This window comes from Carassius auratus, chromosome 34 (genome assembly GCF_003368295.1).
Source record: "Carassius auratus strain Wakin chromosome 34, ASM336829v1, whole genome shotgun sequence".
Classification (NCBI taxonomy): Eukaryota; Metazoa; Chordata; class Actinopteri; order Cypriniformes; family Cyprinidae; genus Carassius; species Carassius auratus.
Window position 1 is genome coordinate 8,747,053 of NC_039276.1, and position 23,528 is coordinate 8,770,580.

The 23,528-nt window shown below is 35.5% G+C and overlaps 1 protein-coding gene across 3 annotated transcripts in view; it reads left to right on the forward strand.

Moving 5' to 3' along the window:
- LOC113053076 (neural cell adhesion molecule 2-like) overlaps window positions 1–23,528 on the forward strand; it is a 176,812-nt gene that overhangs the window by 91,909 nt on the left and 61,375 nt on the right. The window lies entirely within an intron of this gene.

The window sequence follows — 23,528 nt, forward strand, 5'->3', positions numbered from 1 at the left end:
AATGGAACAAACTTTATTAAGCTGTTTCCTCTGGACAGAGGTTTTGTTCAGGGATTCAAGCTATAATTGCTGTTTAGAGAGAAAACGAAATGGCTATAGCGACACATCTTTGTACATTTACAGTGATTTATCTGACGAATAGTCTTAGAGAAGTGCTCCAGAGAGAGAAATGCATTGAGGCCACTGCCAGAAGGACAAATGAGAGCTTTCCTTCAATGTGATTAATCTGCATGCACACTCAACAAATCTCCATCAGCCGCGAAATAGGACGTTTATAAAAGGTAGAAACTAGCCACACATGACGAAATATGGAAACATTGATCTCATTTTTGTCACTTTGAGGCGAGTCTGTTTATCATGCAGCATACGACCATATTTATATCATTCGGCTTGTGGATAGTCCCTGCCAACACAAAGGTAACGCTGTAACCTTTCAAATATAAATAATTAAGTCTTCAATAAACAGGTCTGGAGACTTTCCGAATAAAAATGCTCTCATCAAATTCAGGCGCTTCATTAATTATAACTTGATTATTTACACAATGGAGAGGAAATTAACAGAATCCCCTGTGGGACTGAAATAAATATTTAAAGTCCTACCGTACTTGAAAAAGGAAAGAAAGTTAGTCAACGTGAGGATGTCACCTTGAAATTAATTTAATATTTCTTTTAATGAACTTTAGAAATTGTAATTAAATCAGACCGATCTTTTTTCAAAAAGGGTGGAACAGGTTTTAGAGGAGACAAATAACTGATACCACAAAACGTGTCAGAATCAATCCGAGCCCATGATTTTAGCATTCTTAGCATTATGCTATAATGTTTAAATTACAGAAACAAATTCTGTCTCATCCCACATACCTTATTCTAAGTTGAATGCAATGTAGATATCTTCCCCTTAGAGAACTGTTCGTGTTTACAGAACAGGCTGGTGTGGTAGAGGTGTGAAATTTGGGGAATAGATGAGCTGGTTCGATTCTCCTTCTTTCCCCTCCTTCCTTTCACGTTCTTCCGACAGGCTGTGATGTCACAATGGTGGCAGTGAATGGATTTGGCATGTTTAGGCCGCATCAGATTTTTTATTTTTTTTATGCAAATGAATCTTGACACGGGGCGGGGGAGCACAATCGGCATGTAAACTTGGCAAAGGCACGACCAGGCTTATTTCACACTGGGAGACTCAGATTAGCTGCGTATTAATAATCCATTTTTTGGACAGAAATGAATGTGAAGGGAGATAATGGAGGCGAGGCGGAGGTAGAATGTCCCATATTGATATTTGCATCTGAATCTGTTCTTGACATTGAATAGCCGGCATACTGAAAGGAAGCCCATAATAACCCAATCTCAGTGTGAGGAAAACAATTGCACGAGCTAATGAAATGTTAGCTGTACTGCCTTTTCTTTGAGACGTAGCGTTAACCCATTAACTACATTGTTTATGTCACTGGGATTGTTAGGGGACTGAATGAATGTTTCATGACACGATGGACTGGCCTGATCAAACTGTTAAAACTAGTCTAGGGAAAATATGTAAAGTATTAGAGACTCTTAACCAATCATTGTGTGGAAAATATATATATATATATATATATATATATATATATATATATATATATATATTAAGTTCTCTTTCATTCATCTCTTTATCTCTTGCGTTTTCGTTCGTCTGAGTGATGTTTTCATTTTCTTTCTGTAACTGTTGGCTTCTCGCTTGTAGCCATCTTTCAAAAGGTTTATCTTCTTCGTAAAAGTGACCGTGATCATTTTAGATGCAAAATGGTGCCAATAAGCTATTGCAACTTGCATTTTTATGACAACACAGAGTAACATGACAGGAGTCATTTGGGAAATGGGTTTCAGAAGTCTTCTATTCATCATGGGCATCATGTGAAGCTCTACAGCTTTATAGAACTGAACCAGAAGCTTCTTTTTCCTCATGTACTCAAGGTCTTTCCCTGTACTTCAGTATGTGTGTGTGCTTCTAGAAAGGTTAAGCAGTGGCCCTTGAGCACTACTTGTTTGTGTTGTGTGTGTGTGTGTGTGTGTGTGTGTGTGTGTACGAGTACTTGGCTTGAAATTACCTGTAATAGAATGAGAAAGTAATGCATGTCTCTGTTTATCCTGCTTATTGTTCTATAACTACAGTAGCTGTCTAAATAACAAATGCAGGCAGTTGAACACAATACAACTGCACATTCATTACAGTGATGTTCACCACACAGAAGTGCAGTCATTTATAGATTCATGTCAAAGGTTCTGTTTTGAGCCAATACTCACCCTTCTCTCTCAATGTACAGTGGGTATAGAACAGAATCGCCCACCCACATTTCAAAGAATCACATTTTGTTGCTATGAGCCTGAAATGAAGATGGACACAGTTTTTGTTTTAATTAGATGTTGTGTCTTTAGTCAGTACAACTTATTACATCCAACTGAAAGATATAAAACCATGTCAAAAAAAAAAAAACTATCACGGAGTTGGAGAAAGGATCAGCCTCCTCATAAAAATGACTTGTAAACTCAATCAGGTGTAGCTAATCACCTTTTCAATGGTAAGAAACGCCATTTCACTTTCAACTATGATCCGCTGTGGTCATTTTGATTAGCTCAGCAGGAAAAGAGCTTTCCGGGAGCATTTCAGTCTCTTCTATACCAACTATATTTCTTTTTAATAGTTCTTTCATGTCATCGACAAACTCAAGTAAACATACTTATTAACCTGTCTGTTAGCAAAGAAAGCATGTCTTTTTTTCCAGCTCTGGCTGCCGTGGTGATGAGTGTGCAGATAACCCATCTGCTAGGCCTCGCTCTCCAGTCTATCTCTCTCTCTCTCTCTCTCTCTGCCTCACTTGCTCTCAGCTTCTGATTGGTAAAGCTCATTGGAAGTCCATCTGTCCTTCAAAGCCACATCTATCAGAAGTTGAATGGGTTGCTACACAGTTTATGAAACATGTGCACAAGCTGAATTGTTATAGACTGTGGAAAGCTTTGTGTTTTGTATGATGAGGGAAAGAGGAAGTGGCTTGGTTTCCAGTAGCTCTGTCTTAGTCTGGATCGAATACCTTTCACATTGATTTTACTGACACTTTCTGCAGAGTAAAGTGAAGTATTAACTGTGTTTATTCTATTGGCTTTGTTTTGTGTTGTTTGGTTCGTTCTTTACTGCCTGCACTGTTATGTGTATCTTTTAACTTCATATTTTTTTTAAATGTAAAGTGCTTTGAGATGCTACTTTTAAAGGTGCTATATACAGTAAAATAAAGTTTATTATTATTATTATTATTATTATTATCTCTCCTATATACCATTTTTGAAGAAGTCTATTATGTTCATCAAGGCTGCATTTATTTGTTACTGCTCAAAAATACAGAAAAAAAAAAAATTATCTTGCAAAATGTTATTACAATATAAAATAATGGTTAACATTATTCTTAAGAAATCATTCTTATATGATGATTTATTTTTTAGAATTGTCAGTGTTGCAATTATGCAACAGTTTTATTTTTTGGATACTTTTTTCGGGATTCTTTGATTAATTAAGTAAAATAAAAAATAACAAATAAATAAATTTCTAACAGAATAAATCTTTGCTATCACTTCTTATAAATTGAACACATCTTTGCTGAATAAAAATTAACTGACCCCAAACTTTTGAACGGTGGTTTACAGAATATTGTTAGAAAAGATTTCTGTTTTAAATAGATACTCTACATTTTAACTTTTTATTCATCATAAAATCCTAAAAAAAAGTATCACAGGTTCCAAAAAAATATTAACCAGCACAATAGTTTCCAGCACTGATAATAAATCATCATATTAGAATAATTTCTGAAGGACCGTGTGACACCGAAGACAGGGGAAATTATGCTGAAAATTCAGTTTGTATCACAGGAATAAATTAAATTTATTAAATCGTAACAATATTTCACAATATTAATTATTTTCCTGTATTTTTTTATCAAATAAATGCAGCCTTGATGAGTATAAGAATAAGAAAAAATCATTATGATCCAAAATTCTGTGTGTGTGTGTGTGCGCGTATATATATATATATATATATATATATATATATATATATATATATATATATATATATATATATCCCTATACAAATATTATTTCCCTATAGGAATGACATTCAGTATGAATATATAGCTATAAGATCAATATAGCTATAGACTGAGAATAACCCAGTCATTAAGATTTCAGCATGCAAAACATTAAGATCTCTTCTGAAACTCTAGAGACAAACGAGTTTACTTTTCAACTTCAGTTTCACAGCAGACGGGAACAATTATTTTTGAATTATTTTACTTTATTAGATAGAGTTGTAAATGCACTTTCTATCAGACAATTTTTTTAAAAAATTAAATATCATAGCTGTGTTGGAAAAACAACAGAGATATTAAAGTGAACTGATTTGTGAAATGTTTCTTTCTAATGGAGATTATTTATGGCAATCTCAGATGACTTAAAGGAAAGGGTTAAAGATGGGAAAAGTCATGTTGTGCCTTGACTTGAACATCATGTCTAAGTAGTTAGCAGCCAACAGGATGAGTGAGGCTTTGCATTTTAAAAAATTTCAAGACACGTCACACACCAAGTCTGCCATCACTGTTTTGAAATTCTCAGATATGCTGCCATAGCCAGTCATATATTTTTCTGAAACTCAGCCTTGTGTGCCCTCAAGTTTATCCTTCTTTATAGTCAAACTTCACAGAGGGCCCAGTCAAGCACACAGACAACTAAACCTCTTAGTGTCCTCTCAACCAACCGAGCCTGACACCGGCACTGCTGCTGATGCAGTCAAGCATTTGGCCATGCAGTGAATCACTGGCACAGACCTTCATATAGATAGGCACACATTATCATATTTACTGCTTATGGCTGCACTCAGGGAGGCCTCACAAAATCACTGACATTTTGAGACTTAGTTTGAGCAGAACCAGTAAAGAATGCTAGAAAGTAATTAGTGGAGGAACATGCTTTTCATTTGATCCAGGATAATTGATATGACATTTTATTTATTGCCTTGGGTAATTAATGTGGAGAAAGAAAAAGGAACTGGCTAGGGATGTACCAATTACCTGTGAGCTGGGTTGAAAATCGATTCAAATATGTGATGATTCAAATCGGTTGAGATGCCAAACAAATCGCGATCCAATTAGAGTTTATATGAATGTATCTCTGATGGGAACTTACCCCATAAACTTTTTTTCTAAAGAGAGTATTTCTTTTCATCTTGCCTCTGAACAATTAATAAAAAGTAGTGTTCATAAGCGCAGCACTGCTTTGTTTACAGCGGTGACCAAGGAAACACCGTATCATTGCTGTCCATAAGCGCCACCTGCTGTCAGAGAGTGAATCGGAGTCTCTACATATTAAGAGATTTATTTTATTTGTGTAATTAACTTGTTTGATTAGGGGTTCGCTTTGAACTTTTAATTTAGTTTTATTATATTTCAATTACACAAAGAAACGTGCAGCAATAGCCTAATTAAACAACACCTTTTCATTTACTGTATAATGTCTTCAATCTCATTTTGTAAAAAGAATTATAAAAATAACCGAATTCTCAGTTTGAGTCATTACATCCCTAGAATAGGCAAAACAAATGAAAAACTTAATTCTAATATATATATATATATATATATATATATATATATATATATATATATATATATATATATATATATATATATATATATATATATATATATAATTTTAAATAATAAAAATACATAATTAGAATTTTAATAATATATATATATATATATATATATATATATATATATATATATATATATATATATATATATATATATATATATATATTTCATTAGTATAGGTTAACAGATTTTCTGGCTCTATTTAGTTAAACTGTACTAAGTGGGACTACTTTTCTAGGTGGATGAATCTCTTATTTCCAGTGTAATTACTGTCCCTTGTAAACATTCCCATACTATCCCGTGTAAATGTTTTTTCTGTGGTTATTGACATTGTGCCTCAAAATTTGTCGATAAAACTTAACTTGTATTAAACCAGGTACATTCCTTTAAGTAAACACACCCTTAAACCCATACAGTATGTTTAATAGCGTTGTAAATGTTAAATTCTTGCCCATTCAGAGTTCAGTGCCTGGAAACTCTTGTTTAAATCGAGCAATGATAAACGAGTGCCCAGAAACTGTCACTACAAAGTTACACAGTCTCCATCACCACGGGTTCAAACCCTTCAATTACTACTGGATAACAGTGCAAGTAAACCTGCAATTCTGAGAGTGTGGGAAGACTGAGCAGTGTGATGAGGTTACAAGAGTGCAACTGGCCAGATTAAGACGTGGCTGGGTCAGCGCCAAGGTTGCATTCAACTTCTTACCCTTTTGCTGGCCATAACTATGCAGTGAGATCTAGGGCCGTCTTTTAACGATCTAAATGCAAAGTGTAAAGTGCATGGTGCAGGTGCACTCAGGGCGTGTCCAAATACACTTTTGCTATTTTAACAATGGAAAAATGGTTGGCACACTCGGGCACATGGTCTACACGGGTTATCCCTATTCTCTCAATGAGTAATGGGTGTTTTTTGGGCATAATGTGCAATAAACCAATCAGAGTCTCATCTTCCATTCCCTTTAAGAGCCAGTTGCGCTTATGCCATGACGGATTTGCTATTTACACTAATACCCTACTGTATTATTCAGCCAATAATCCAAGCCCTATTGAAGAAAATGAGTGAGGGAATGCAAGAAGCTAGAACATGATCAAAATAAACATTCAGATGCATGTTAGAATATCAGAGGAATTACAGTCCATGGATCTGAAACTGTTGCCTTCAAAAACACTATTATTAAAAATAAACACTAAAAACATATTTTCACTTGACCAATCTCGAAGAATTAATTTTTAAATTTCTCTCTCAGAAATATCGCACTCCTTTGGTGAAATGATTCCTTTAATCCACAGAAAGAGCGGGAGGTTAATTTGCCTTGCTTTTGTGGATTGTAATCAACACCCTTCGTTTGCATCCTTGCGGGGTGTAAAGATCACCAGGAGATTGTCAGGAAATGACAATCTCAGACAGAGAGTGCTTTGTAGGTAAAGAGAAACATCATTCCAGTCAGTAATGTGAGCATATGTGATTTAAACCGTTACATTTAGAGGGGCAGGGATCATTGTCAGCATTCCTTGCTAATGACTACCTAGCCTCTGAATCTACAACGCCTTCAGTCATAGTTTATTAATCTGACCATCAGTTAGTAGGCCTAAAACAATGATGGAAATGATGTGTCATATATCTACATTTATAAATGTTTTTGTTGTGTGTGTGTGTGTGTGTGTATATATATATATGTGTATCTAAATTCAAAATCAGTATTGTTCCTGGTCGGTATTAAAAAGTTACTTTTTTTTCTCCCTTTTTTTCCAAAATCACGACAAGCGCCAGTCTCCCTTTTTTGCAGAATGCGATATATCTGCTCAACCAATCACAGCGCACCATTCCACGCACTCTAGACAGTAATGGCGGTGCTTTGAATACACTCCACATATTAGTTTTACTCCTGTACTTTGTGATCAACAAACAAGGGCTGCACGATAAATCACATGTGATTGTCATCAGCAGATTAACAGTACCGGTAAATTTCCATCACATGCTTTTAGATGGAGCAACATTTAATACTCCGGGCCGTAGATCACTGACAAGCTACACTTTATCGCATTCCTGCCAAACAGGAAATAATTATATAAAATCTGAATATATAAATGTAATAGAAGTAAATCTGAATATATTTTAAATATATTTTGATATTTTTTAAAGTTTCAATAAATAGCAAAAAAAAAAAATAGTACATTTGAAAATATATTTGATTTCATTTATGTAAGTGAGGATGGCAAAATAAAGTAAATTGTGAATTATTCTTCATACAGTGGACTACCAGGTTAAATTGATTAAAAAAAAAAAGGACCAAAAATTATTCAGACACTTTGACCTGACCATGTTTTGCTTAAATGTTATCTGACATCAACAAGATGAATTTATGACAGTTCTTGTCATTTTTTTTTTTTTTTTTTTAATTTTCAAAAAACTATAGTGAATAAACTGTGATGTGTTTATTTTTTTAAGTCACAAAATTCACACCACGGATGATAACTATAAATATGAGATTTTAATAATCATTAAAATGTTATTAGAATTAAAAAGTTCACACCACAGCTATAACAACAACAACACATGAGCAATATTGTTGTTATCACTTTCATAGTGCTTTTTCTTTTCAGTTGAATGCAAAAAAAAGACACATTGACAGTCATTCAGAATCCACCTGGCTTTAAAGAGCTGAGGTATGTGCTTGAGTGCTTATAATAAGCAAAATGTTATTGTACGTTGGTGTGAACTCTAATATAGTTTTCATTAAAGTTATCTTTAAAGTTATTATTCTTTGTGGGAGTCAGCTTTTAGCCTATAGTGGAAAACTGCTCATAAAAAAAAACAACTGATGCAACCTGATTGAGAAGGTTGGTTTTGGAATATCAATCGTCAGTGAGTTCTTATTGTAGATAATGGCCAGGAGAATATTTACAATACATAATGTTCCTCATTTGTGAAGATTTTTACCCGACTAGAACTGCATTTAGCTGCCATTTGCACAAAGCAGTAGAAATACAATACCACAAACTCAATTCTCACTGTTCTTAAAACTGACAGCCCTTTTGACAAGTGTCTTCAGAGGAAGTTTTACACTTTTATTCCCCCCACAGTTTACTCGCACTCTCAGCTGTTCAACTGCAGTGCACTATAGAGGGAGTGTGACTCCAGTGCCTCACGGCAACTGTGACTCATTCCAGAAATATCACTGTTTGTTGCTTAGTTCAAAACCATAAATCACCTCCATGCAGCTCACATACAAAATCAGTACTCTCACACTTTAGTGCCTGTGCAGTTGATGTGTTTCTGCACTCTTACATAGTATAGTGGACCAACAGACTACATGTGGTTTGGTTTTTAGACTGAAACCTGTTAGCTTGGATGTTTGCTATTTCATGCTGCTTCACAACACAGCTGCTTGTTGTGCTTGTGTTTTGTTATTTATTTCATATATATATATATATATATATATATATATATATATATATATATATATATATATATATATATATATATATATATATATATATATATATATATATATTATACATTTAGTCCTAACTGATTTTTGTTGGTTACTTTATTAGTGCTTGTGTGTCCAGCTGCTGCATTACATAAACAATCTGGAAGTACAGTATTTTTCAGTATAGTTGCTGGTGTGTGTTTTTGCGCTGTTGTTACTGTAGTTATTATTAAATAAGTGAAATAAAAAAAGCTATTAATTTTAATTACATGTTTTAATTATATTTTGCATATATTAAAATGTATTATTCCTTAAATTAAATAATCATAAATATTAAGTACAGTAATATTATTTAAATAAAAAATACAATAACAGAGCAACAGCACATGACAGTCACAGCTACACTAAAAATAATTTTGAGGGAAAAAGTGTGTGGACAGCCTTTTCATTTTTTTATTTTAATAAAAATAAAACATTGTTATCAAGAAGACTGATGTAACTTGAGTCTTCATCTCATGTGATTTCATTTTAATTATATTTCTATTCATCACCTAAGTTCTATTAATTTATGTGTGAAACTTTTTTAATTAGCGAAAATGACTGAGTGCACCTTTAAGATGACCATGCTGTACATTAGAGCCACAGGGAACTCTGGGCTTATTGTAGCAGCCCGGACTAGGCACGGCACTGCTGATAAGGCACATTTTCATTACATTCACAATCGATTCAGTTATTATTAAACCTCATTTCATTTGTTCTCTTCCATTTCTCAATACTGGCAGTGCACATCCCATCCCAGCAGAGATCAATGTGTTTTGGGTAGAGAGTATGGTGTCAGAAGGCCAGCACAGGTTAACAGCTTGAATTTCAGCAAGTAAATGCTGGCATCCAAAGAGACTGTAGTTTGACTTGCCAATTGCCTATTCGTTACAAATGTCTGGGTTGTAATAAGTTGATGGTTTCTGTTTTTGAAGTCTAAACGACTCACAGAGAATGTCATTGATTCAGAGATGCACAGAGATGCAGATGGAGATCTCAGAGTAAGGGTTTTGGTATGAATGCTTGATGTCTGTGCAGTTAAATGCCTTGGGAAGCGGCGTTCATTAAACATGACATGTTCTGGTCTATCACATGAGGCTTGTCTTTGGGTTTCATTAGAAATACATGCGCTTTTGCAAATTGGGTACAGTTTTCGTAAAGTCAACACCTGAAACTTTAACCATTATTGAGCATGAATCCATGGAGAAGACTTGCTTTTCATCTTCTCATGAAGTGAGAGCTGTTTTCTTGACTTTTTAAAAACAATAGGCCTACCTATTTCTTTCGGTCTCCATTCTTGTTCGTTCACAGTTTGCTTAATTTCCCCTCGCTGTCCGCTCTTTTTGATTCATGTATGTTTTAGATTTTGCTTTCCATAAACAATCTCCCACAGGCCGTGACACATAATTCAGAGTGATGAAGAGGGACATGGGTTGCCACAGGGAATGAGTCTGTTGTCATTATTAATTACACATTGGTGAGAATAGTTGGTTTCACAGCTCATAATTATTAACCAGGGACACTATGGGGTGTAATTATGCCATAAACATTAGGTCTTATCAACATTACTCTCTCACTGTGCTTTGTATTCCCCTGCCAGGCATTGTATTAATGTTCTGTCACAGCTGGCTTATTTGTGTAGCTTACCTACATGTTTGCATAACATCCAGGGAAAGTTTCGGCAAAACCACAGGGGGTGTGCATCGGTGTTTATGCAGGAGATGTGAGTCTGTGTATGCATTATATTTGCATGAGGCTAACATCATTGCAGGAAATATGTTGCCGTACTCAGACCGTTCATGTCCAGTGGCATGAAGATTAGTTAGCGACTGGCTTGCACAGGATTATTGGAAAAGTAAGCCATCAGTGAGAGCTTCAAAGTTTAGAAATGTTCAGCATTTGGTTTATATTTTAGAATTAAATCTTTTGAATTTGGAATTACAACTTATAACTCAGTGGTGAAGAACTTTATTTTTTAACAATACCGGTTTCAATCATGAAAATGTTTTCTTATTTTATATATATATATATATATATATATATATATATATATATATATATATATATATATATATATATATATATATATATATAAATAAATAAAACAAAGATGCATTAAATTGATTCATGCAAAATATTTATATTTTGCTGTTTTTGAACATCCTATTCATTAAAGGATCCTGAAAAAAATGCATCACAATTTCCATAAATATAGTACGAAGCAAAACTGTTTTTAGCATTATAATAAATGTCTTTAGCCCTAAATCAGCATGTTATAATGATTTCTGTTAACTGCTAAAAATTCAGCTTTGCCATCAGAGTAATACACAAAATTGCATTATAAATAATATAATCCAAAGAAAACAGTAACTTTAAATTATAATAAGATTTCACAATATTATTATTATTTTATGTATTATTGTTTCGATAGATTTGTGATCAAATAAATGCTTTTCAGGTAATCATAAGAGACTTCTTTTGAAAAACACATACAAAAAAATCTTAATGACAAATATCACCAGATCAAAATAACATACAAAATTATTCAAATTAACTCTCCATACAACACGACATAGTATGAACTCATAAGAATTGAACAAGTGAAATTTTAGCAGTTGTAATGATACTGTGAACCACATACAGACCTTGGATTTTTCTCTTTTCTTTGGCAACATTTAATCTGTAAAACTGACATATTGGTCGACTTCTTTTCAAGGTTTTTTCCATTTGGCATATTTGACATTTTGGTTGTTGCTGAAGAATTTTTTGTTATTTTATTTATTTTTTTGTCTCCTCACTTCCACTGACATATGGTCTATTGCAATTGCATTATGCTAATCTATTATGCATCTGGAATACTGAATCTATTTGATCCATGACTTCCAATTTCTCTTCGCCCGCTCACTTTATTAAACCACCACACCTGTTCTAGAGAGGTTTGGAGTGTGTTTCGATTTCCCATGGGCTGTTTCAAAAATAGTTTTTTTTTTTTTCTTGTCTTTTTTTTTTTCAGAACGCTGTGCCTGATGGTGTGAGGAGTTTAAAAAGCTCTCAGTGACTCATTCCTGCTTTGTTTCAGTGCTTGGCTTCCCATGTTTCTGGGCTGAATGATGGGTTGATACAAGTGTCACTGTGTCAGAAGTGAGATCTGCCTGTCTGCTTGATGATTTAGTGCAGTTCGGGCCCTCCACTCAGCCTCGTCCCCTGAGACACTGCGGACTGAGATATGGTAAATAAAAGAGGTGGTGTTGTACCACAGATAACGTTGGTTTTACTGCTAATATCTGTCTCAGGAGGGCGGCTGGAATGGTTAATAAAACAGAATAATGAAACTTTCACAGTACTGTTAGTGGGTCTGATGCTGTCTCTCTTACAGTTTCGATCTTAGTTTGTTATTCATGATCTAAACAACATTTTCTTCTGAGTGCACTGTGCAGTAGCTCCAGTCATATTCATTAAAGACAACATGAACAATTCATGCAGGATGTGGGAGGGTGTGTGTGTGTGTGTGTGTGGTATAATTATAATTTACTGTTATTATTACTACAGTAAGTACAGTCAGTACTTGTTATTATTATCATTAATAATATTTGTCGTCATTGTTATTCATTTACTTATTTTTGGATACTTGTATTTTGTATGTGACATAAGAATTTATTGATCATGAGAATCCGTATTTTTCATTGCATTTACAACACACATACAATACAATACAATACAAGTAATTCAGCTGTTCTCAATTCCAGTCCTTGCACCCCTCTGTTCTGCACATTTTGTATGTTTCTCTTATGGCTTCTGACATTTGTTCTATTCAGACGTAAGTGCCCTCTGAAGTGGACATCACAGGATATTCTGCCATGATTCCAGTTCGATGTGAACGTATATGTTCCATTCAAAGTGCATTGAAGTCTGCGAGATGTGAATTTAAAGGTCCCCTTCTTCGTGATCCCATGTTTTAAACTTTAGTTAGTGTGTAATGTTGTTGTTAGAGTATAAATAATATCTGTAAAATTCTAAAGCTCAAAGTTCAATGCCAAGCGAGATATTTTATTTAACAGAATTCGCCTACAAAAAACGACCCGTTTGGACTACAGCCTTCTAGTTCCTGAAGTAATGACGTCACTAAAACAGTTTTTTGACTAACCTCCGCCCACATGAATACACAAAAAGGGGGACGTGGTCTTGTTGCACTCCGACGAAGAAGAAGAAGGAAGAGCTGCATTGGTGTTTGTCGCTGTGTCGTTGAAACGCTGTTATTTTCATCTGAGTTCAATCATCTTTCTTTGGCCTTCCCAGGGACGTTGTACTTGGAGATTAATGGTTACAATTTATGTTTAACTCGGTTCCCGAAAATTATAATCCACATGTAAAACTATGTGCAGCACATTTTTTCTGAGGACAGCTTGCTGAGGACAACTTCCTCAATCTCAATCAGTTTAATGCCGGATTCGCACAAAGATTATTCTTGAAAGATGGAGCAGTTCCCTCTTTGTCTGGAGAAGGCGTTGTTTATGGACCACAACCGGTAAGTGTATTTTATTATTTAAGTTGGTGTGTTTAACAGTTTCTGTAACTTATTACACAAAGGGCAATGCTGTTTACCTTTGTTAACTAGATGTTTGGGCTGTGCAAAAAAACGAATGCGATTTTCATGCGCATCTCGTCAGTAAAAACACTCCTGTGATTATAAATACATCTCCATCACATGCTCCTTCCCTCTTGCTTCTCATAACTAGCCCAATCGCGTTTCCAGGAATCACAACACCGGAACCGCTGTCCCAATATGAACTCGTTACGTATTTCTGAAGGATGGACTTTATAGAGCAGTATAGTTTTTTTTTTTATGTCAGTGAAAACAGCGGTATACAGATAGGTGAATTGTGTGAAATATACTGTGTTATTTTACATGCGAAACTTGAACGCATGTTATATTGCACACTATAAACACAACCAAAGCTTCAAAAAAGCGTGAAAAACGGGACCTTTAAATTTTATTTACAGGGGTATATGATTTAACAATTATCCATGTGTGAAGACGTTGTTAATATCCATGAATGGATGTTCCAAAGTGAACATTTTCACTACGTAGCTCACTTCTAACGAGCTGATTATCTGAATCAGGTGTGTTAACAAAGAGAGACATGCAAAATATGCAGAGCTGGGGTGTGCGAAGACTGGAATTGAGAACCGCTATTGTAATTGATTTAATGATTTCATCCATTACAGTGAAACATATGAACATATGTAATATGATATTTTTTTTAATATTAAGTAAGCATAATTTACCTAATTAAAAGTACTCTCTTTGAAGTGGCTTTTGTATCACAATTGGCACAAAAGACAAGGACATTGTGGTGGACAGGGCATGGATAATCCACAAGGGGGCAGAAAACATGTATTAAGTGTTTCTAGAAAATTGACTGACTCTGTTGATTGATGATATTAATGATGTAGTGGCCTTCTATTACATTATAGATTCAGCTGTAGGACTTCTGTCACTTGATTATGTACTGTACTTGTTAATGCAATACCCTTAACACTTGTGGTTTTGTTACTGTATACAACACTTTAAGCCTGCATACTTGTACTCTGAATCCTCATTACAAAAACATTATGTAGAAAGCTCTGTTTTTTCTCACCCCATGTGGAGAGAAGGATGGATGTGGCCTTGTGCGTCACACACTGCTGTGCATCAGCGTTCTGGAGCGCTGTCAGAGACCCGCAACCTGCTCTCCTTCACTCTCCTCTCTCTCTATTAGCCTGATGGATTGACCATTTGTCTTGAACGCTGGCCCAAAACCGCACACGCAACTTGCAAGCCAAGCATCCATTTACAGCTTCAAAGTCTATTTAAGGTGGTTAGACTCTTCAGTGATTCAGCACCACACTGGGTTAGATGTGGGGTTAAATGGACATTCTGTTACACTGATGGCTTAACGTCATGTGTCCTGTATGGAGGAGAGGAACGGTATGCTGTATTACTTTGTCAATTATTTCTTTAGCATGATAAGTGACACTTTGACAATAATAGCATCAAATGAGTCTTCAACAGTGTGTTGTTTAAGAGACCATGTTATTGCTATGGAGGTGACGGGGTATTGATGAAGTAACATAAGAACATTGTCTTCCCCACTGCTCCATTTCGCCATGCTCTATTATTGTACTTTTGACCTTATAGTGTGTTTTTCTGTGTGGTTTAAACAAGTCCTGATTCACAATTTACATGGCACACACAGATTTTAGGTGTCCTACTTCTTTTCCAACAGATACAGTATATATTTTGCATTCATCGGAGCCCTGAAATATAAAAAGTAGATAAAATATCTTTATATTGTTTACTTCTGTTCTCTTATATGCGATCTCATTTCGTATGATTTATAATTTCTCTTTGAACGTGTCCTAGATGAATATTTAATGCAGTATAGTTAAACAAAGTGCAATGAGTATGATGTAAATCAAGTCTACGCTTCATTGATATTTTGTTCATTTTCATTTTAATCGGATTCTTCTCTTAACATTTGATTATTTTATGTTTGATTTCGCTATAATTCCACGTGAATTGTTATGGGCCCACAGGCATTGTTAAACCCTATTTTTGAATAGTTTTGCTTAAGTTTTATCCTTGCTTTTTGAGACTAATTTTGTAGATGCGATCTTTTGTGGACATGTTGTGTGACAGTATTTATTGATCTGTAGAGTAGTGTGAATTTTATGCACAAAATTAGTTTTAGGTTTAGAACTTTAAATTTTTGCTGACAGAGTGCGAATGGCTTTTGTCTTTGTGTGAAAAATATTTTTAAAAAGTAACTGTTTTGTCATGAAATGATTTTGTGTGACAATTTTTTCAGTCCAAAAACTGCCTGATTACACTTGGTCATAAACTAAATGAAATATCTACTTTTGTTATTAATACATCTAATATACATCGAATGCAATTTAAAATTGATTGCAACTCTTAAATTTTGGCTTATCTTGTAATTAAGTAAAACTATTCCATATTTGGTGAGGTTTCATCATTATTATATGGTGGTGTTGTCCCTGAAATACCTGTCATTGCTTTAATTTGGTTCCACTACTTGATTTTAAACTGATAACTGCTTCTTTTCTCAACAATTTCAGCACATTGTGCAAATTTAACTGTTTCTTGTATTAAAAATGATGTAATTGAATATTCATACGCTTCTCAGATCTGTTGGATCACAACAAAAGCGGCAGCTGTTGAGTGTGGTCTCTTGACAACCTCGCTACTTCATTACGATTTTCTGGGACGCCAGATCCCTGCATTTCTCACAAAGATGCAGTCTTACACGCATCCTGTTTGATCATGCGGTTTGATTGGCGGCACACTGTGCTTTGTTTGTTTGGTCTTTCCTATTTTCTGCCTAGTTAACTCACAGCTCGGAAAACGGCGCTGTAAAGATTTTGATGAAACCGGTAAAAGCAGAATCGGCAGAGACAGTATTTTATGCACACAGCCACTCAGCTGTCGGCGATGATGAATTGAGGATTATATTAAATCCTCAAGATTATGAGGAAAGAGTGAACAACATCTACTTCAACAGTCTCACTGGTTGGTCCCGTTTAAAAAAAAAAAGAGAGCGAGAGAGAGAGATAGAGAAAGAAGTAACTAAGAAGGAAGCTCCATCAACTATAAATACCACAATATCTCACTGCTCTATAATAAGCTGGGAACAAATCACTGACTGGCGAGCGTTTCCATGGTCTCTGCTGCTGTTGCTGGGCAGGTGTTTTCAGCTGGAGATATTGCACTCAAGCAAACACCTTCCTTCATGGAAAACGATGCAGCCCCCGCAACACAGAGTCAATAAAGTGTCGAAGATGAGTTTGTGTTCTCCATATGGCCCGGGTCACTCCTGTAGCGAGCTGCTCACAGAGGGTAATTATGCCTCTAAGATAACAGTGTATATTCTATTTCATATCATACTCAGATGTTGATACAGCTCTCCTGAGATGAGCTCTGGGATGTCCTCTAAAACTCATAAGGAGGTCCTTTAAGAAACTTATATTTATCTCTCTCTGTCCTTCTGTCTATCCATCCATCCAGCTATCTGTTGTTCTGTTTATCTGTCAGTTGATATATCATACAATCTATCAATCATCCATCCATTATTTTGTCCATCATCTGTTGTGCAATTTGGTTCATGTAGATGTGTTTATTTAATAATTACTACTTTGCTTTACACACTAATAATTTAGTGATCCATCTTTGTCCATCTGTGTTTAGTGATGCATTTTCCTCTGTCTGTCCGTCTGTCTGGAGAGTCAATCTGACTAATATTTATTCCAAATCATAATCTGTTTTGAGACTAGTCACAATATGTTGCCTAATCTTGCTGCAAATACAAGAAAAGCAAACAGTAACTTCTCCTCTCAACATTTGACCTCTTTTCCGTGTGAATGCTATAATCAGATCTTAACACCCCGCTGCTGCTTGAGAGTAATATTGGAGTTCCTTCTGTTATATGGGCCTCAGAAACACTGTGTGCTGCGTAATGGAACTTCTGCCAGTACTGGTTAGAAAATTCTTGTTTCCTTTTCATTTCTTTTTAAGGTCTTACTAAATGTGGATCACTATCTGCACTCAAGTTGGCAGTTGCTACATAGTTGTGCTTCTTTGCTGCATAAAGTGCAGCTCTGCTCAACTTTTCCTGTCCAGTTGCTTTTTCGTTGTGTATAGCTTTCTCTCTGAATGACTTTTTTAAAAGAGAAGTATATCATTTCTGCACTACCAGATGTTTCCACACAGGTTTTTAAAAATACTTCCATATATCACTCTTTGGATGAACAGATTGTCCTGCCTCAAATTCAAACCATTGATTGAGCCAATGATGCAGATTAGAATGAATAAATATTCAGTCATTAATAGAATGTGTAACAATGTAATCTAAATAAAATTTATATGTAAAAAAATGTATATCGATCGGTCATTTTTTTTTTTTTTTTTTACGTCTCCTATGTTAACAAAGGCTGCATTTTTTTTATCTTTAAAATTAAGTAAAAACAGTAATATTGTGAAATGTTATTACAATTTTCTATTTTAATTAGTATTTTAAAATATATTCCTGTGATGGCAAAACTTCAGTCTTCAGGGTCACATGATCCTTCACAAGTCATTCAAAAATGCTGATTGGCTGCTCAAGAAACATTTATAACTATTATCGAGTTTGAAAACAAATGTTCTGCTTGTTAAAACCATGATACTTGTTTTTCTCCAGAATACTTTGATGAATATAACGTTTAAAAGGAACAGCATTTAGTGCTTCCTGGCTGAATAAAAGCATTCATTTATTTCAGAATTCTAAAAAAAAAAAAAAAATCTCACACTAGACTTTTGAACCGTATTGTATTTATTATGTAGCATTTATTACAAATCAGAAGCCGTAGAGTATGACATTATATCCTGTTGGTCATGTTTTAACTGTATTGTCTGAAAAATGATTTTGCATGCTTAAAGCATTAGGTAATTGCAAAAATCAGCTGTGAGCTTTCAAATTTCATTAAAGTCTTAATTGACCGAGGAATAAACACAATAATCAGATTTAAACTGTATCAATCCTTTCCATGATGATGATCTCATCTCTTTTGATGACCCTTCTTTAACCTTTCCCAGGGTTTTGAGTTATACACTCCTCCAACTTGCGACTGCTCATACCGAAATCAAACTAGCAATCAGTGTAGACAAAAACAAACATTTGACGTAACCTGAGCCTGCACCACAGGGCCAGTCTGCGTTCCATCCAATCAGTGTCCAGGATGATTGGCATGCTGCTCAATCCCAGAGAGGTTTCCTTCATCCCCTGCAAGTCCCTGCTCCACAAATCACACGGCGACGGCGTAGGATCTGGTGACTTTGCCATATATCACAACCTGTGTGAGGGCACGCTCAATCAGCGTCATTAACCTCCTCTGCTCAGAGTAGGGCGGTCATTTTAACTGCACTGATTATGCTAATCTGGTGACAGGGGACCACCCTCGGTTGATGTAGTGGCTTATTAATATTTACTGGCAGTGTCCCAGCATGGGGGAGTATATGACATAGCACTGGATCTGTTTGGAGTGCCAACACACTGCCACACTGTGTTTACATCCCTTCCTTTCTGACGTTCTACAAACTGTTCAATTACTGTTACAAAGAGGACAACACTCGCACATTTGGATATTTAGCATTTAGCCACAAGGCAGATCACAGGAGGATGACGTGAGGGGTCTTTTGGTATAAAGACATGGAAGCGAGTTGAAGGGGTTAAAGGAATGTATCGGCTTGACAGGTTTCATTTTTGAGGAGGGCTGAAGCGATAGGCCGGCGGTGGGGTGTGAGAAAGAAGATTGAAGAGTGAAGAGAGAAATGTGTTTATTTGTGTCAGTGCTACACACGCGTGGTGAGCATTCCTCACTGTCTGTTTGGGGCTGACAAATTGCACAGTCCTCTTGGCACAGACTGATTGACAGTATTGAATACTGTGTGAGACATCAACAGTGTGTCTACAGAGGAGCTTAAGTCAATCTGTCTTCAACTCTAGAATAAGGAAACCGGGCAAAGAATTTTGTTATGTGTAGTTTAAAGGAACAGTACGCCCAAAAATGAAAACACTGTCATCATTTACTTACCTTTACTTACCTTACTTGCCTATATAATTTCCAAACACATGCAGTATTTAGGTAGTATTTATTAATATTTTGTTAAAATTTAAAATGAGCTCCCATTAGTTAATGTTAGTTAATGAGTTAAACAAAATTAACTTACACAGAGCAATATATTAGTTTCAGTATTTATTAATTGGTTAATAAATGTTAATAAACTGTTAGTTCATGTCAGCACAGCACTATTAAATAATGTTAATAGATGTAGTTTTGTATTTTAGTTAAATGCATTGTTAGTTAAGTGTTAACAAATGGGACCTTTATGTAAAATGTTACCAAATATTAAGAATTTGCGTTTATTTTTATATTTCCAGCTTTTTTACATCAATTATTTCATTCATTTTTATTTGTTATAAAATGTTGTATATTATTATTATTATTATTTATTTAATTTTTATTTGTATTATTATTATTATTATTTATTTTTTTTATTTTTTTATTTCATTTTTAGTTTTAATAATTTTCTTTCAGTTGGATGACAATGCCGAATTTAAATTCTTTCAAAATAGGAGTTTGGACATTTTTGTTAAGTATATCCTTTAATGTTGAAAAAACGTGGTGAGGGTTTCAAACACGTAATATACGGATTTACAAGCACAACAATTGTTGCACATATTTTTGTTTCCCGTTATGTTCAAATCTTACATGAATATTTTCCATTCTCTCTTTGATTTTACTACTGCACCTTTAAGAATTCTGTGAATTACAGACTAAACTGAGGTAAAATTACTTTTACGACCAACTAACCTCTCCAAATTTCTCTACATGGTGAAATATAGTTCACTTCTCAATCTTTTAGGAAAAAAACAGCCTTTTTGCAAAGCCAGCATCACATTGTGACAAGTTGACAAAATAGTTCATGCTGAAATAGCAGCCACACAAACTGTAAGGTCGGGCTCCAGTTAACAGGGACCTTGGTAAAAGACTTCAGTCAGAAGGGATCCTTTGAGAATGGCTATGAATGGTCTCTTTAAATCATTCTGGGTTTTTTTTTTTTTTTTTTTCTCATGTTTGCCCTTCTGTCAGATTTATGTCACACAAAGAAGAAAGGCAACTCTCATCACACATAAAGAAGTGATGTCTGCATTTAATTAACACAGCAGGACCCAGACAATTAACATTTCCAACTCTGTATTTTACATATGATCTAGTTTTAATCTGAATTCGATACAGAAGGAAAGTTAACATAGCCTGGCATCTCTCAGCAATCTCTCTAGATTGTAAACACATTAAATGCAGAACATTTGTAAAATTATGCCTGAAGTTAATGGCATTGTGGATGGTTAGTATCTTCTTTGTGGGTTCAGTTCAATCAGAGAAGGATTTTACATGTATTCAGAGCTTGATCGGCTTCATTTTGAGCTTCCCTCTTGCATTCAAGCCACTGAGAGACACTGGCCACTTTTTCAGCCTGTAGAGTTGAATTCAACTCGTTCACATCTTCCTTAAGCAGGTCAGCCAGTGTCAAGTCAATTCCGCCATGGTAATAAATTCTCACCAACTAGACAGAGAATCTGATTCAATTCCTGCACAATGAAATCTTAACCTACAAACCCCAGCAGGTTTGTCGAAGAGAAGTTGTTCATGCTCAGTTCTCCTTTGTCTCTATTTATCAGAGTTTCACAAGAGCTTGACCCTTTCCTTTGCTGCTCAAATCCATTTTTGGCGACTTTCAGAGCTGGTTTTGAACATAATTAGATAGCACTTTGGGGAAAACGCTCATCCCTAGATAATTATTTGGGTTTGGTTTGCTCTGAAGGATTAGATTTGAACGGATCCCAAAGGTTCTGACCACATCTAGTCTGTTAAACCACAAACTTTTCTCGGTTCCATGTGTGACATGTAGTGTCTCGGTTATCAGTATCTTACACCTTGGTCATTTCTATTTCCTCTGAGAGAGACGTTAGCAGGAAGAGGGGACAGAGCGTGATCTCTCAGGGAATTCACAGAAAGAGACAGGGTAGAGAGAGAGACCAATGTAGCCAACCTCTCTCTAGCACCTAATTGAGTACTGTGGTAGAATTTGGTCTTATCTCAGGGGAGGAAGATTTGTGCAAATATCCAATACCAGGGTTCTTTAAATCTTGCCCTGGATGGCCAATGCGCTGCAGAGTTTAGCCCCTTCCCTGATCATACTCACCTAAGATCCTGAAGACACTGATTAGCATGCTCAGGAGTGTTGATTAGGTTAGGTTAGGTTAGGTTTGATTAGGGTTAGAGCTAAACACTGCTGGAAAGTGGATCTCGTGGGCCAGATTTGAGGATGGCTGCCCAATACCATCCAGTAGTTCCTTCAGATGAGGTGGACAGGTCCAGACTGCAGAAGGAGAGTTTAAAGAGGAACTACTTAAACAGGGAGGCCTACAGTAAAGAAAGACAATTTTTCAAACCACATATACTTCTATCTACACTGTGTGAAAATAAAATTGAACAACTGAGTCAATGTTGCTGTCAGTTTACAAGTAAATGTATGTTTTTCCCTGTCATTTAGTTAAACTGGTCATGAACTGAGAAATCATATTTCCCTTGATCTTTTGACATAACAGGTGAGTGTACTATAAAAACATCCTGTAGGTTTCTAATCTTTCTCTTTAGTTTAAAAACAGCTTTTATTGAAACCAAGCTCAGAAAACGACTCATTTTGGAATGTGCCATTTTATGATGCAATAGTGTGGCTAAACTCCGCCTCCGCAGGAGAAGATCAGTGCTGCTTCGACATCACTACCTCTTTAGCCCCGCCCACTGATACGTGCTTGTAGTAGGAGGAGAGGAAATGCTAGAGAGACGCAAACACAGGATAACTCCATCAGCAAAACCATAAAGATGACATTACAAATTTACAAGACACTGTAAGTTGTAAAAAAGAGTCTTTGAATTGCCTTCCTTGTAATCCTAACACATCTAGATCTGACGTGAGCGCCAAGCTCTTATTAAATGAGCATGTACTTTATTCAGGCTTTTCCCATGTTACTACTGTACTTGCTGGTAGTTGCCAAAAATACAAAAATCTAGGGCATTCTAAAAACATCTTTCTTCATTTACAGCTGTTCAAAATAAGCCGTGTTTTTTCCATTTATTTTCAATGTACTTTTTTAAGGTCCCCTCTATCTTCCACATCATAGCTCATGTTAATCACTAAAAAGGGTGTGGGTCTACCTTGTAGTACATTAACCCATCAGGTTCAGGTCAGGTTCAGACAGTGTTATTTGTGATTCAGTTTGACCGATTCATGAAGAGAAACCCATTCTAAAGATCCATTCTAAAGATTATCTCCGTAGCAGTGAGGAAGAATAGCTCTACATAGTGGACTGTTAAATGACTGATGTGTGGTTGCTCAGCCCGGGGGCTTTGCACTGCTGCCTGCTTAATTAGCTCTAGCTCACTTTTTCTACACAGGCGTTTTGTTCAGAATGACAAACAGCACAAAATTACAGTAAAGCAGAGTTATGTCTGCACCTCAGGTGACCAATGATTTCAGACTATTTTTTATTGGTCTGGGGTTCCGCGTGAGCAGATATTATTAAGTGGACCCATGCACTCTCCGGCTTTTTAATTATCATTAGAAGTTTGTTGCTCTTGTGTCTCAGTAATTATTAAAAAAAATTTTGGCAGGTATTGATATTTTGGGGCATTACTTATTTTGGCACAGGCTGCATATTTGTGGCTGGCTCTCTCCATTTGCATGTCTAATTGCTTTGGCACCTCATCTCTACAGCTC